A 17,206-nucleotide genomic window follows, 5' to 3' on the forward strand; every position below is an offset into this window, starting at 1 on the left:
AGATCTGGAGACTGGCTAGGCCACTTCAGGACCTTGAAATGCTTCTTACGAAGCCACTCCTTCGTTGTCCAGGCGGTGTGTTTGGGATCATTGTCATGCTGAAAGACCCAGCCACGTTTCATCTTCAATGCCCTTGCTGATGGAAGGAGGTTTTCACTCAAAATCTCACGATACATGGCCCCATTCATTCTTTCCTTTACACGGATCAGTCGTCCTGGTCCCTTTGCAGAAAAACAGCCCCAAAGCATGATGTTTCCACCCCCATGCTTCACAGTAGGTATGGTGTTCTTTGGATGCAACTCAGCATTCTTTGTCCTCCAAACACGACGAGTTGAGTTTTTACCAAAAAGTTATATTTTGGTTTCATCTGACCATATGACATTCTCCCAATCCTCTTCTGGATCATCCAAATGCACTCTAGCAAACTTCAGACGGGCCTGAACATGTACTGGCTTAAGCAGGGGGACACGTCTGTCACTGCAGGATTTGAGTCCCTGGCGGCGTAGTGTGTTACTGATGGTAGGCTTTGTTACGTTGGTCCCAGCTCTCTGCAGGTCATTCACTAGGTCCCCCCGTGTGGTTCTGGGATTTTTGCTCACCGTTCTTGTGATCATTTTGACCCCACAGGGTGAGATCTTGCGTGGAGCCCCAGATCGAGATTATCAGTGGTCTTGTATGTCTTCCATTTCCTAATAATTGCTCCCACAGTTGATTTCTTCAAACCATGCTGCTTACCTATTGCAGATTCAGTCTTCCCAGCCTGGTGCAGGTCTACAATTTTGTTTCTGGTGTCCTTTGACAGCTCTTTGGTCTTGGCCATAGTGGAGTTTGGAGTGTGACTGTTTGAGGTTGTGGACAGGTGTCTTTTATACTGATAACAAGTTCAAACAGGTGCCATTAATACAGGTAACGAGTGGAGGACAGAGGAGCCTCTTAAAGAAGAAGTTACAGGTCTGTGAGAGCCAGAAATCTTGCTTGTTTGTAGGTGACCAAATACTTATTTTCCACCATAATTTGCAAATAAATTCATTAAAAATCCTACAATGTGATTTTCTGGAGAAAAAAATTCTCAATTTGTCTGTCATAGTTGACGTGTACCTATGATGAAAATTACAGGCCTCTCTCATCTTTTTAAGTGGGAGAACTTGCACAATTGGTGGCTGACTAAATACTTTTTTCCCCCACTGTATGTTTACATAACAGGTTAACACTTTCCATGACTACACAGTAATTTATTCTTCATTTGGATCCCAATTAGGAAAAATACTCAATATGGGGATGTCTTTGTAAGTCGTTTTTTTGTGAATTTTTCCTTGGTCTGGGTGATATCAGTTTGTTAGAATGGTATTCTTGTTTATTTCTCTAATAAAAATATTTGACCTGTTTTGTACTGTATTTACACCAGGGTAGTCCATCTGTCTTTCTGGATATCGACCCACCTGTAGGTCTGCTAATTTGAAGTGTAAACCGTCAAGAGCATAGATATCCAGGAAAAGATAACAGTTTAGTAAATCATTCTAAAACTTTTCCAAAAGTACAATAATGATAACTATATGCTAGATAAAAAAATGCACAAGTATTGTTTCTTACACAAGTTTATTGTTGCCCACACAAATGTCCCCTATTTATATGATTTATATATTTGGTTGTAGGCCCACCTCAGTCAACAACAATTCTGAATACTCTGTAGGTTTTCACACTTCCCGAGAACCACCAAATCTGACAACAGGAAAACCTCCGGTCCTTCCCAGCAAAGGTGTGCTTACTGCACCCTGTGTTGCGTGGCGACATCTCCTCGAAGTTGTAGCAGCTCAGCCGTTGTTGGTGGTAGCACTTCAGGGAGTCTTGGGTCATCTGATCTCAGGATCATTCTCCTTGGTAGCCCCAATTGAGAGCCCAATCTTCTCAACACTGCGCTCGGAAGTTCTGGGATGTCGGTGTACTCCTTTGCAGTTTTCAGTGCGTAGACACTGCATCTTCAAGACTTGTTATTGTAGAGTCTCCTTTAGCTGAAATATATAATAATATTTGGTAAGTATTTTTTCTATATCATTTTATTACTATCAGAGCAGAACTGTAGTGTTGACATCTGTTGAAAATATAACAGCGATAACATGTATTATATTGTAATGATTTCTAATAATAAACTATTTTTTGTTTGTTTTACATCATACAAATCTTTTTCACAACCGAGAGGACAACTAACACTTACATCTTGTTGCCCTACGCGTTCTCCAAGGCTGGACAATGGTTACAAAGGTTGTAGTCAAGTGCTGCCAGTAGGGTTCCAGCCTCATAGACTGAAGGAGGGAACGCGAACCGCGTACATGAGTATGTGATTCTGGAAGCACTCCAGCTCAGATGTAGACCTGGATCAGGTTGGGCCTACTCCAGTCCTCGGGGGTCTGATTGGTGTCACACTTCCCCCAGCCCCAGAACTATCACACCTGATTAAACTAATTGAATTATTCACTGAAGACCATGATTAGTTGATTATTGGTGTCATGTGTTAGCTGGATCTGGGGCAAAAGTGTATCACCAATCAAGCCCCCGAGGATTGGAGTTGACCATCCCTGACCTAGATCAGAGATAAAACTACTTTGTTTTAGAATGTTGTGTTGTACAACAGCTGACTAAAGATGGGGCATTCAGATCAAGAATATGAGATGTGCAGTTGAGAACATTTCCACAGTAACGGTGCCGCTTTACAATTCCGTGATGAAACTTCGAAACAAACGAGTGTCATGAAATACATGCACCAGAAAGAAAAAACTTTTTTGACTTGTTATGCACAACAAAATAGCTAAGTAGCTTTCTGCTTGGCTAGCTAGCTGCGTAGCTGAACACAGAATGTTAGCACACTGTTCTTTGAATGGATAAATGGATCCATCTTGTCGCAATACTTTGGCTAAAGTTGGCATGTTGAATCTTAAATACTCCAGCCAACGACATGAGACATACTAAAACTAGACCGTTCAGATTTTTAAAAAAGTTGTGTCGTGTCTCATCTTATTTATCTGAACCACAGGAGGTTGGTGGCACCTTAATTGGAGAGGACGGGCTCGTGGTAATGGCTGGAGCGGAATAGGTGGAATGGTATCAAATACATTAACCTCTACGGGATCGGTGTCCCGTATACGGGACGGTTGAGCTAACGTGCGCTAATGTGATTAACCTGACGAGTGTAAGTAACAGCAAACATTCCAGGACATAGACATGTCTTATATGGTCAGAAAGCTTAAATTATTGTTAATATAACTGCTTAAATTCTTGTTAATCTAACTGCACTGTCCAATTTACAGTAGCTATTACAGTGAAAAAATACCATGCTATTGTTTGAGGAGAGTGCACAACAACAAAAAACGTATCACGGCAACTGGTTTGATACATTCACCTCTGAAGGTAAATAATGTACTTACATTCAGTAATCTTTCTCTGATTTGTCATCCTAAAGGCCCCAGAGATAAAATGTAGCATAGTTTTGTTTGATAAAATCAATTTTTATATTCAAATGTAGGAACTGGGTTCTACAGTTTGAACCCCTGCTGTCTCTGGCGCCACACCCACCCCCCGCCCGGCCATCTAGATGTGTGAAAGTTAGTGTATAAGCTAATGATCCATCATGTATGACATTCCTGGGAGTGTGTAAGCTTACATTTTGTATTACCATATCATTTTTGTATGTTCTCTATAGTTATGTACTTGATTATTTTTATTTTTATTACATTTTAGTCATGTAGCAGACACTCTTATCCAGAGCGACTTACAGTTAGTGAGTGCATACATTTTTCATACTGGCCCCCCGTGGGAAACGAACCCACAACCCTGGTGTTGCAAGCGCCATGCTCTAGCAACTGAGCTACACAATTGTATCAATTGACCAATTCGGCACATTTGGGAAGACTTGACACAAAATTGTCCAGAATTGCAATGCTTCAGTGGATCAATTTGAAACTTTGCACACACACTGCTCCCATCTAGTGGCCAAAATCGAAATTGCGCCTAAACTGCAATATATTATTGTGGCCTTTCTCTTGCACTTCAAAGATGATGAAGAAAAAAAAAGAGAAAAAAACGCATGTATTTTTGTTTGTATTATCTTTTACCAGATCTGATGTGTTATATTCTCCTACATTAATTTCACATTTCCACAAACTTCAAAGTGTTTCCTTTCAAATGGTATCAAGAATATGCATATCCTTGCTTCAGGTCCTGAGCTACAGGCAGTTAGATTTGGGTATGTCATTTTAGGCCAAAATTGAAAAAAGGATCCGATCCTTAAGAGGTTTTAAACACATGGTTTCCATGTGTTTGATGCCATTCCATTGGCTCCGTTCCAGCCATTATTATGAGCCGTCCTCCCTTCAGCAGCCTCCACTGATCTGAACAGTGCTTTGTGGCTATTCCGTGCCAGTACATTTGTGTGAACTGAAGTAGCTAGCTAGCTAGCCAATATCACTGTAGTTTCCAAACACCAGAAATGTAACACAAGGTCAAGTAATGTTATACACATAAGTTAGCTAGTTACGACTAACTAGTGAAGCAACATTTTATATTCAAATGAAACAAACCAATGTCACAGTCTGCTAACAAACTACTAGCTAACGTTAGCTAAACTCATTAACTGCACTTGCTTCCTGACTCTCTGCGTCTACGTTACAGGGATCTTCAATGCTGCAGAAATTTTTTGGTACCCTTCCCGAGATCTGTGCCTCGACACAATCCTGTCTCGGAGCTCTACGGACAATTCCTTCAACCTCATGGCTTGGTTTTTGCTCTGACATGCACTGTCAACTGTGACAGGTGTGTGCCTTTCCAAATCATGTACAATCAATTGAATTTACCACAGGTGGACTCCAATCAAGTAGAAACGTTTCAAGGATGATCAGTGGAAACAGGATGCACCCGAGCTCAATTTCGAATCTCATTGCAAAGGGTCTGAATACTTATGTACTGTAAATACGTTTTTTTTTGTTTTTTTTAAATACATTTTAGAATAAGGCTGTAATGTAACAACATGTGGAAAAAGTAATGGGGTCTGAAGAATTTCCAAATGCACTGTATATCTAGCAAGACATATTATCTAGCTAACTATGTCTTACCTTTTCATTAGAAAAAAAGCAAATTCTGGTTCGGTTTTTAATCCCTTCAACTCCCTTAGTTCTCTCCACTGTGTGACCACAAATCCGAGGTTTACGCTCTTCTTGGCCCGGGCTCTATAGCTTTTCGTTTTTTTGCCTGTCTGCTTTCAAATGTCTCTGTTTCTTTGGCTTAGATGAAGGAGTAACGTTAGTTGCTGCTGGGTCAGGTAATTTGCCCCTCGCGTCTGCCATGTCTGTAAGCTAGCTATCTCCGCTAGCCATTAGCCAAGTGTTGGCCACGGACTGACAGAAAACACATCACTCATTTTGCGCACCATAAAATCTGGCGGGAAAATCCGACCCGACAGGGAAAATGAAATCCAATGAATAAAGTGGTTCTTAGGCAGGCTAGAGGTGCAATATTGTTACTGTTGCATCACATTGGATGACCACTAGCGACTTATTGGAGCTTTTGAACATTAAAAAAATACCAAAAGTGACATATTGCAACTTTAAATTAATAGTACTACTGGGTAGTGAGAATGATGTAATGGACATTATATCGAACAATACTCCAGAGAGACTTCTGCCGACTCCTCCCCATGCTACAGGCGGTGTTCAATGGATCATAATTCCCAGTTTCCCCAAGTATTCCCTGGTTCATCACTGTCAGTGGGTTTACTAATGCTGCTTGGAGGGCTGCTCCGGCACCCCACTATGTCAATATCCCTAGGGTCATATTTAGTACACTGATTAAAAAGATAGCATGTGTGTGTGTCTGTTCACATTTATGCATGGGTGTGTGTTTGCAAACCTCGTTGTGTATGGAGAGAGGGAGCGAAGGAAAGCGAGAGAGAGATGGAGAGAGAGATGGAGGGGGGAGCAGAGAAAAGAGCGCTATCAAATGAGGACTTCAAAGACTATCATCCGCGTCTCCAGGGTAATTTGAGATCCTGCATTCTTTCGAACTTCAAAGGGTCCACTGCGTGTTGGAATACTGCAAAGGGGGAGGGGGGGGGGGGGGGGGGTGAGAGAATCTGATTTCTCTAATAAATGCTGACACCAGGCCTGTTTGATATTAGGTTCAGGGAACAGTTTGATTTGTTATAGCCTTTTGAAAGTGTTCGGATGACCTTCAGAGAAACAGCCTGACTAGTAGAGTACAACCAAGCTGCCGAGGAGGAAGGAAAGACAGGTAGGGAGAGAGAGAGAGAGAGATAGTGGATAAACTGATCCAGAACGATACCCAGCCCAAAAATGACTAGTAAATGGGTTTTGATCAACTGATCAGTGTAACTAATTGATTTAATAATTAGCACAAAATCAATTTATCATATTGACAGTAGTCTTGATAAGTCTTTGTCTGGAGTTCTCGATGAGGAATAAGCACAAGAAACACACATGCAAGCACACACACACACACACAAGAGATGGATGGACTTTCCCACGAAGACATGCTGAATATGATTTGAATTGATTTGAGAGGCATGAATAAAAATTATGTGCAGAGAAAATGGGCACACACACACACTTTCAAACACAAGCACACACACATTTCTAAAGTGATTCAAGGTGAAAAACTATATAGATAGTTTTATTTTCTTAAATTCCTTCCCTATTTCTTTCCTTCCTCTCCATGACAAATGATGCCTAATCGGCAGCAATAAACTCCTGTGACTGCTAAAAATCCACACACACACACCACCTCCTGCAGTCTCATTAGTGTCACAATGTGAACAGAGCCATATGGGTGCTGCTACCTGCCAGCTCAGGTGGGTCTTTACAGGGGGGAAAGGCTGTGTTTTCCTCAACATCTGTTTCAACTGGATCAAAGGCCCTTCTGTTTACTTCTCCATCCCTCTCCCTCTGTCACCACTAAAACCTCCCTCACAGACACTTACAGACTAAACTAGTGTGTGTGTGTGTGTGTGTGTGTGTGTGTGTGTGTGTGTGTGTGTGTGTGAGTGTGTGTGTGTGAGTGTCTGTCTCCTCCCCTCTGTCACTTTCTCGTTCCTCTCTTCCCTTCAGGGTGTCACAAACACTCTTCCACTCTAGTTTGTTTTCTGTTTTGGTTCGTTTCTTTGTAGTGAATGTGTTTGACGTGATTTGGTCATTTATCTCCTTTTTCGTACCTCAGCTGTCATTTGAAGTCTAAATATTTTGTGGCGTTGTGTTTTTCTCCTGTTTTGGGATGGTGCAGATCTTCAAGTGGGAGAAAACTGATTTTTCTTTCCGATTACAGTACATTTGCATTGTGTGCGTGCGTGCGTGTGAGTGAGTGCATGTGTATGTCTGCATGTGTGTATTTCTATGTCTCCGTAGGCACGTGTGTGTCTCATGATTGTCATATCAGTCTGTGAGCACATACAGTAGGTGTGTTTTCTCTGTCCAAACCACCCATGTCTACTTAGCAATTACTACATATGAAACCCTGAGCCTTACTGTCTACTTAGCGATTACTACCAGTGGAGGCTGCTGAGGGGAGAACGGCTCATAATAACGTCCGGAACTTAGCAAATGGAATGGCATCAAACACCTGGACTCCGCTCCAGTCATTACCACGAGCCCGTTCTCCCCAGTTAAGGTGCCACCAACCTGTGATTACTACACATATGAAACCCTGAGCCTTACTGTCCAGCCAGCGTGGAATCATCCTCCAGATTTACAGCTTGTAATCAGATGCAAATGGATCCCTTGCTGCTCTGCGAGACCCTAGTAAAACAGGAGTATTGATATGTCATCCACTTTTAGAAAATGATCACATTTGCTTTCGTCTCGGTACCATAGCTGTTATGACATATTGGTATTCAGCTCCTGTATTCTCTCCCTGGAGCCCAGTAGTGTAACCTTTAAGCCAGGTGTTGTTGTTCAACAAGCTCTATTCCCACTGACGGAAGGTTTTCCCTGCATGAAAACACTGTTTACATAGTACACTGTTAGCACATGTATCCAACTCGGTAGAGGAGCTAAAGACTGTAGATAAAGCTTTAGTAACATAGTAATCTCCAGGAGTGATAAGTATAATTTTTGTCTTCATCTGTTGTTGTCTAGTACTGTCTTTTTGCTAGCTAAGGCCATCTACTTTAAGTGCTACTTGGTGTGTGAACTGCTGACCACTCATTACTTGCAGATGATTGTTGACACGTCAACCAGGATTAAGGGGCGGGGCAATTTGTGACTGTTGTGGTTTTGGTAATCAGTGTCAGCCTATCTCAGTTCGCATTCAAGAACGCCAAGTTCATCTCAGCCTATACTGCCCTTCAGTCCCTAGACGTTTTTGGCCCTGACGGAGACATGGATCACCCCAGAGAACACTGCTACTCCAGCTGCTGTCTCTTCATCTGATTACGTTTTCTCTCAGTCCCAGAGCATCTGGTCATGGTGGTGTTGGCACAGGGCTGCTCATTTCTCCTAAGTGGAGATTTTCTCTTTTGTCTCTCACTCACCTGTCCATCTCCTCATTTGAATTCCATGCTGTCACTGTCACTTGTCCACTCAAGCTTAACATTGTTGTCATTTATCGCCCGCCAGTTGCCCTTAGAGAGTTCCTCAACGAGCTTGACACTTTGATAAGCTCATTTCCTGACGATGGCTCACCGCTCTTCGTACTGTGCGACTTCAACCTCCTGACGTCTGCCTTCGATTAATTTCTTTCCAACTCTTTCTTTCCCCTCCTTGCCTCTTTTGACCTCACCCTTTCCCAGTCCCCTCCCATGCACAAGGCAGGCAATACACTACTTATACACTACTTTGTTTCCTTTTCTGTCTCTCTCTCCTCCAACCCTAGCCACTTAGCCCCTACCCAGATTGTCGTAAGCCGTCGCAATCTTTGCTCTCTCTCTCCCACTACTCTCTCCTCTTCTCTCCTATCACCTCTCCCTTCTGCTAAATCCTTCTCCTTCCTGTCACTTGATTCTGCCTCATCGACCCTACTATCCATCTTTAACGCATCCTATGACTCGCACTGCTCCATTTCCTCCTGGTCAGCTCGGCCCTCCCTTCTTGCTCCGTGGCTGAGTGACTCATTGCGAGCTTACAGAACAGGGCTGCGGGCAGCTGAGTGAAAATTGAAGAAAACGAAACTTCTGAAGGACCTATCATCCTTTCACTCCCTCTTCTCTACCTTCTCTTCCTCTGTATCCACTGCTAAAGCCACTCTCTATCACTCTAAATTTCAAGCTTCTGCCTCTAACCCTAAGAAACACTTTTCCACCTTATCCCCCCTCCTTAATCCTCCACCCATCCACTCTAAATTGATGGGTAATGTGAAAGAAAGGCTATAACGACCCCCCCAGCCACATCTAGCTAAGTGGATGGGTCACTATTGTCTAGACATGTACACATGTTCATGAAATACAATAGATTTTTACATTTTAGTCATTTAGCAGACGCTCTTATCCAGATGTCCGTAATCACCCCGAGACACACCTGGCTAACTTGATGGGTCAGGTAATCACATGTAGATAGCTAGCCAATTAACTTAATGGTGCTTTCAAGACAACTGGGAACTTGGAAAATACGAGGTCAAATCATGATGTCGGTGATCTTCAGGTCGGAAAGTCAGGGCTCTAGAAAGAGTTCTGAGTTCCCGAGTTGGAATTCCGAGTTGGTTGACCATTCAAAACGATTTTTCCCAGTCTGAGCTCATTTTTCAGAGTTCCCAGTTGTCTTGAATGCATTGAAGTTGGAAGTCAGAGATTTCCCAGTTCCCAGTTCCAAGTTCCCAGCTGTTTTGAACGCGGCATAGCAATACAAACTGATTGTCATAGCTAGCCACCACGCATGAATCTGCAGGTAGCTAAAGTTAACCAACTAGGTTCAATGTTAGCTAGCTAGCTAATATTAAGCTATAACTAGCAATGCAAATGGATTTCTGAGATACTAATAATATTACTAAAACGATCATACATGTAGCTAGCTAACAGTACACTTTAACTTGCAATCAAAACGATTTTCTGACAAAATTAGAAACTTATATCTGAAAATGTAGCTAGCTAGACTCTTACCCGTATACAGTGCCTTGCAAAAGTATTCATCCCCCTATTTTAAATTGATTTTTATTTCATGTAATGGACATACACAAAATAGTCCAAATTGGTGAAGTGAAATTTAAAAAATATGATCCAATAGGCTTTGATTAAATTTCTAATTTCCTCGCCCACGTGGAAATTCAGTAAGAGTAATGTACAGTGGGGAGAACAAGTATTTGATACACTGCCGATTTTGCAGGTTTTCCTACTTACAAAGCATGTAGAGGTCTGTAATTTTTATCATAGGTACACTTCAACTGTGAGAGACGGAATCTAAAACAAAAATCCAGAAAATCACATTGTATGATTTTTAAGTAATTAATTTGCATTTTATTGTATGACATAAGTATTTGATCACCTACCAACCAGTAAGAATTCCAGCTCTCACAGACCTGTTAGTTTTTCTTTAAGAAGCCCTCCTGTTCTCCACTCATTACCTGTATTAACTGCACCTTTTTGAACTCGTTACCTGTATAAAAGACACGTGTCCACAAACTCAATCAAACAGACTCCAACCTCTCCACTATGGCCAAGACCAGAGAGCTGTGTAAGGACATCAGGGATAAAATTGTAGACCTGCACAAGGCTGGGATGGGCTACAGGACAATAGGCAAGCAGCTTGGTGAGAAGGCAACAACTGTTGGCGCAATTATTAGAAAATGGAAGAAGTTCAAGATGACGGTCAATCAACCTCGGTCTGGGGCTCCATGCAAGATCTCACCTCGTGGGGCATCAATGATCATGAGGAAGGTGAGGGATCAGCCCAGAACTACATGGCAGGACCTGGTCAATGACCTGAAGAGAGCTGGGACCACAGTCTCAAAGAAAACCATTAGTAACACACTACGCCGTCATGGATTAAAATCCTGCAGCGCACGCAAGGTCCCCCTGCTCAAGCCAGTGCATGTCCAGGCCCGTCTGAAGTTCGCCAATGACCATCTGGATGATCCAGAGGAGGAATGGGAGAAGGTCATGTGGTCTGATGAGACATAAATAGAGCTTTTTGGTCTAAACTCCACTCGCCGTGTTTGGAGGAAGAAGAAGAATGAGTACAACCCCAAGAACACCATCCCAACCGTGAAGCATGGTGGTAGAAACATCATTCTTTGGGGATGCTTTTCTGCAAAGGGGACAGGACGACTGCACCGTATTGAGGGGAGGATGGATGGGGCTATGTATCGCGAGATCTTGGCCAACAACCTCCTTCCCTCAGTAAGAGCATTGAAGATGGGTCATGGCTGGGTCTTCCATCATGACAACGACCCGAAACACACAGCCAGGGCAACTAAGGAGGTGCTCCGTAAGAAGCATCTCAAGGTCCTGGAGTGGCCTAGCCAGTCTCCAGACCTGAACCCAATAGAAAATCTTTGGAGGGAGCTGAAAGTCCCTATTGCCCAGCGACAGCCCCGAAACCTGAAGGATCTGGAGAAGGTCTGTATGGAGGAGTGGGCCAAAATCCCTGCTGCAGTGTGTGCAAACCTGGTCAAGACCTACAGGAAACGTATGATCTCTGTAATTGCAAACAAAGGTTTCTGTACCAAATGTTAAGTTCTGCTTTTCTGATGTATCAAATACTTATGTCATGCAATAAAATGCAAATGAATTACTTAAAAATCATACAATGTGATTTTCTGGATTTTTGTTTTAGATTCCGTCTCTCACAGTTGAAGTGTACCTATGATAAACATTACAGACATCTACATGCTTTGTAAGTAGGAAAGTCTGCAACACCACTAAGCAATGGGCACCACCAAGCAAGCGGCACTATGAAGACCAACGAGCTCTCCAAACAGGTCAGGGACAAAGTTGTGGAGAAGTACAGATCAGGGTTGGGTTATAAAAAAATATCCAAAACTTTGAACATCCCACGGGTCACCATTTAAATCCATTATAAAAAAATGGAAAGAATGTGGCACCACAACAAACCTGCCAAGGGAGGGCCGCCCACCAAAACTCACGGTCCCAGCAAGGAGGGCATTAGAAAGGCAACAAAGAGACCAAAGATAACCCTGAAGGAGCTGCAAAGCTCCACAGCGGAGATTTGAGTATCTGTCCATAGGACCACTTTAAGCCGTACACTCCACAGAGCTTGGCTTTATGGAAGAGTGGCCAGAAAAAAAGCCATTGCTTGAAGAAAAAAATAAGCAAACACATTTGGTGTTCGCCAAAAGCCATGTGGGAGACTCCACAAACATAGAACACCATCCCCACAGTGAAGCATGGTGGTGGCAGCATCATGATGTGGTGGGGGGGGGGGTGAATAGTTATGCATGCTCAAGTTTTTTTGTTTGTTTGTTTGTTTCACAAGAAAAAAATATTTTGCATTTTCAAATTGGTAGGCATGTTGTGTAAATCAAATGATACAAACCCCAATTTTTTTTAAATTCCAGGTTGTAAGGCAACAAAATAGGAAAAATGCCAAGGGGGGTGAATACTTTCACACGCCAATGTATTTCAAAAACACTGAGAAATATAGACATTTCATATACTACAAATTATATGACCCTCCCCTGGACTAGATTTAATAAGTACTAACCCCTCCCCGTGACTGAAATTGAAAAAGCATGACTATATACATTTTGATCCATCCCTTAACCACTTAGGCACACCTACACCCTAGCCTCCTTACCCCCTGGAGCCCATCTAGACTCTAGCCTCTTTAAGCCCTGGGGCCCACCCATACCTTACACTCTTTAGCCCCCACAGCCCACCCTACCTGCTTTAACCCCCACAGCCAACCCACACTCTACCCCTCTTACCCCCGGGGCCCACCCATAGCCTACCCACCTCCTACCCACACCCTACTCTCTTTAGCCCCCAGGGCCCACCCACACCCTAACCCCATTAATCCCCGGTGACCACCCACACCTTAGCCTCCTTAACCCACACCCTACCACCTCCCACCCAAACCCTAGCCTCCTTAACCCCCGGGGCCCCACCCACACCCTACCCTCTTTAACCCCCGGGGACCACCCACACCCACACCCTAGCCCCCTTAACCCACACCCTCCTTAACCCACCCCCTAGCCTCCTTAACCCACACCCTAGCCTCCTTAACCCACACCCTAGCCTCCTTAACCCACACCCTAGCCTCCTTAACCTACATCTTAGCCTCCTTAACCCACACTCCAGCCTCCTTAACCCACACCCTAGCCTCCTTAACCCACACCCTAGACTCCTTAACCCACACCCTAGCCTCCTTAACCCACACCCTAGCCTCCTTAACCCACACCCTAGACTTCTTAACCCACACCCTAGCCTCCTTAACCCACACCCTAGCCTCCTTAACCCACACCCTAGCCTCCTTAACCTACACCTTAGCCTCCTTAACCCACACCCTAGCCTCCTTAACCCACACCATAGCCTCCTTAACCCACACCCTAGCCTCTTTAACCCACACCCTAGCCTCCTTAACCCACACCCTAGACTCCTTAACCCACACCCTAGCCTCCTTAACCCACACCCTAGCCTCCTTAACCCACACCATAGCCTCTTTACTACACTAGTGGACCCATCCGCTCATTGTCCAGTTGCCTCAGCATCATGTTCAGCAGGAGACAGACAGCTGAAGCATAAAACAAGGCTGCGGTCTCCAGTCTGCAGTCTGGAGCTGCTACCCACCATCTCCGGCTGAGCTCACCTGCCAGTAAATTCACTGTGACAGGTGCGATCACAGCCTCTCAGCAGGTGGCTGCAGCCTCCCGACAGAGAGGGAAAAGGAAGGTTGGAGTCATAGCTATGAGAGAGGGGCCCCCGCAGCTGCAGCTTGGAGGTACAATATATTCTACGCAGCCAATGGAATAGGACAGTGAACATTGACTACAAGGCTGCAGAAGCTTTTGCCTGCTGTTGAATGTCTTTAGTCAGGACTGTCAGGCTTGGGCTGCTGTCTTGGGAGTTGGGACAGCGCTCCCTTGGAAAGGGATTGTTATTATTATTATTTTATTTTGTTGGGGGTAGATCAGCTTTAATATTGCAGATAGATTGTAGCTTCCATCAATTTAATTGTCTGTATCATTGTATGGATAAAGGACAAAAAAAAAGAACAGTCAGTCTATGAAGTCAAAACATAAGTACCTACAATAAGGTCACCTGATGAGAAGTGGGGTCAAGTGGTCATGTTGAATGTTGTCCCACTGAAAGCATAGTTGAAATGTTGCCTTTTCATGACTATAGATCTCAAGCGTCGACCCTCAGTAAAAACTCACTGAGGGGATTAACTGATCAGATTGTTTTGGTCAATCTCCCTTTCCTCTCTATAATTACAAAAGGCACTCTGAATGAAAGACTGAAGTCAACTCCAAACTGTGATGTTACTGCTGAGTGGACAGTTGCATTGGACAGTTTGGTCTCATTAAAATCCAATTTGTGGTTGAATCAAGCTGGTGCTTCGTTGCTACAACCACATACAGGTCTCAATTGGGATAGAGGTCTCATGTTAAATACTGTTGAAGTAATATGGCTACAAGCTCATCTGCCTCACCTAAAGCCCATTCTTGTGGGAAGCAGCTATAGACCACCAAGTGCTAACAGTCAGTATCTGGATAACGTGTGAAATGCTTGATAATGTATGTGATATCAACAGAGGTATATTTTCTGGGTGATTTAAATATTGACTGGCTTTCATCAAGCTGCCCACTCAAGAAAAAGCTTCAAACTGTAACCACTGCCTGCAACCTGGTTCAGGTTATCAGTCAACCTACCAGGATAGTTACAAACAGCACAGGAATGAAATCAGCAACATGTATTGATAACATCTTTACTAATGCCGCAGAAATTAGCTTGAAAGCAGTATCCAGATCCATCGGATGTAGTGATCACAATATAGTAGCCATATCTAGGAAAACCAAAGTTCCAAAGGCTGGGCCTAATATTGTGTATAAGAGGTCATACAATACGTTTTGTAGTGATTCCTATTTTGTTGATGTAAATAATATTTGTTGGTCCGTGGTGTGTAATGAGGAGCAAACAGACGCTGCACTTGACACATTTATGAAATTGCTTATTCCAGTTACTAATAAGCATGCACCTAGTAAGAAAATGACTGTAAAAACTGTTAAATCCCCATGGATTGATGAGGAATTGAAAGATTGTATGGTTGAGAGGGATGAGGCAAAAGGAATGGCAAATAAGTCTGGCTGCACGACCGATTGGCAAACGTATTGCAAATTGAGAAATTATGTGACTAAACTGAATTAAAAGAAGAAGAAACTACACTATGAAACACATTTTGTGAAAAAAGGAAAACAGCTCCATCATTCATTGAATCAGATGGCTTATTCATCACAAAACCGACTGATATTTCCAACTTTAATGATTTTTTCATTGGCAAGATTAGCAAAAGTAGGCATGACATTCCAGCAACAAATGCTGACACTACACATCCAAGTATATCTGACCAAATTTTGAAAGACAAGCATTGTCATTTTGAATTCCGTAAAGTGAGTTTGGAAGAGGTGAAACAATTATTGTTGTCTATCAACAATGAGAAGCCACTGGGGTCTGACAACTTGGATGGAAAATTACTGAGGATAATATCGGACGATATTACCACTCCTATTTGCCATATTTTCAGTTTAAGCCTACTAGAAAGTGTGTGCCCCCAGGCCTGGAGGGAAGCAAAAGTAATTCCACTACCTAAGAATAGTAAAGCCCCCCTTTACTGGCTCAAATAGCCAACCAATCAGCCTGTTACCAACCCTTACTAAGCTTTTGGAAAAAAAATTGTTTGACCAGATACAATGCTATTTTACAGTAAACAAATTGACAACAGACTTTCAGCACGCTTATAGGGAAGGATGTTCAACAAGCACTTACCCAAATGACTGATGATTGGCTTAGAGAAATTGATGATAAAAAGATTGTGGGGGCTGTTTTGTTAGACTTCAGTGCGGCTTTTGACATTATCGATCATATTCTGCTGCTGGAAAAACGTATGTGTTATGGCTTTACACCCCCTGCTATATTGTGGATAAAGAGTTACCTGTCAAACAGAACACGGAGGGTGTTCTTTTTTGTTGTGTTTTTTTGTTTTTTAACCCCCTATTTCTCCCCAATTTTGATCTTGTCTCATCGCTGCAACTCCCCAACGGGCTCGGGAGGTGAAGGTCGAGTCATGTGTCCTCTGAAACATGACCCGCCTAACCACGCTTCTTAACACCCACCCGCTTAACTCAGAAGCCAGCCGAGGAAACACCGTTCAACTGACGACTGAGGTCAGCCTGCAGGCACCCGGCCCGCCACAAGGAGTCGCTAGAGCGCGATGAGCCAAGTAAAGCCCACCCGGCCAAACCCTCCCCTAACCCTAACCCAATTGTGCGCCGCCCTATGGGACTCCTGATCACGGCCAGTTGTGATACAGCCCGGGATCAAACCCGGGTCTGTAATGACGCCTCTGTGCCTTAGAACGCTGCGCCACTCGGGAGGGCCACAGAGGGTGTTCTTTAATGGAAGCCTCTCCAACAAAATCCAGGTAGAATCAGGAATTCCCCAGGGCAGCTGTCTAGGCCCCTTACTTTTTTCAATCTTTACTAACGACAGGCCACTGGCTTTGAGTAAAGCCAGTGTGTCTATGTATGCGGATGACTCAACACTATACACATCAGCTACCACAGAGACTGAAATGACAGCAACACTTAAAGAACTGCAGTTAGTTTAAGAATGGGTGGCAAGGAATAAGTTAGTCCTAAATATTTCAAAAACTAAAAGCATTGTATTTGGGACAAATCGTTTGCTAAACCCTGAACCTCAACTAAATCTTGTAATGAATAATGTTAAGGAAATTGAGCAAGTTGACTAGACTAAACTTCTTGGAGTAACCATGGATTGTAAACTGTCATGGTCAAAACATGTTGATACAACAGTAGCTAAGATGGGGAGAAGTCGGTCCATAATAAAGCGCTGCTCTACCTTCTTAACAGCACTATCAACAAGGCAGGTCCTACAGGCCCTAGTTTTGTCACACCTGGACTACTGTTTAGTCATTTGGTCAGGTGCCACAAAAAGGGAATTTGGAAAATTGCAATTAGCTCAGAACAGGGCAGCACGGCTGGCACTTGGATGTACACAGAGAGCTAACATTAATAATATGCATTT

The sequence above is a fragment of the Coregonus lavaretus genome (genome assembly GCF_964263955.1).
Source record: "Coregonus lavaretus genome assembly, chromosome: 4".
NCBI lineage: Eukaryota > Metazoa > Chordata > Actinopteri > Salmoniformes > Salmonidae > Coregonus > Coregonus lavaretus.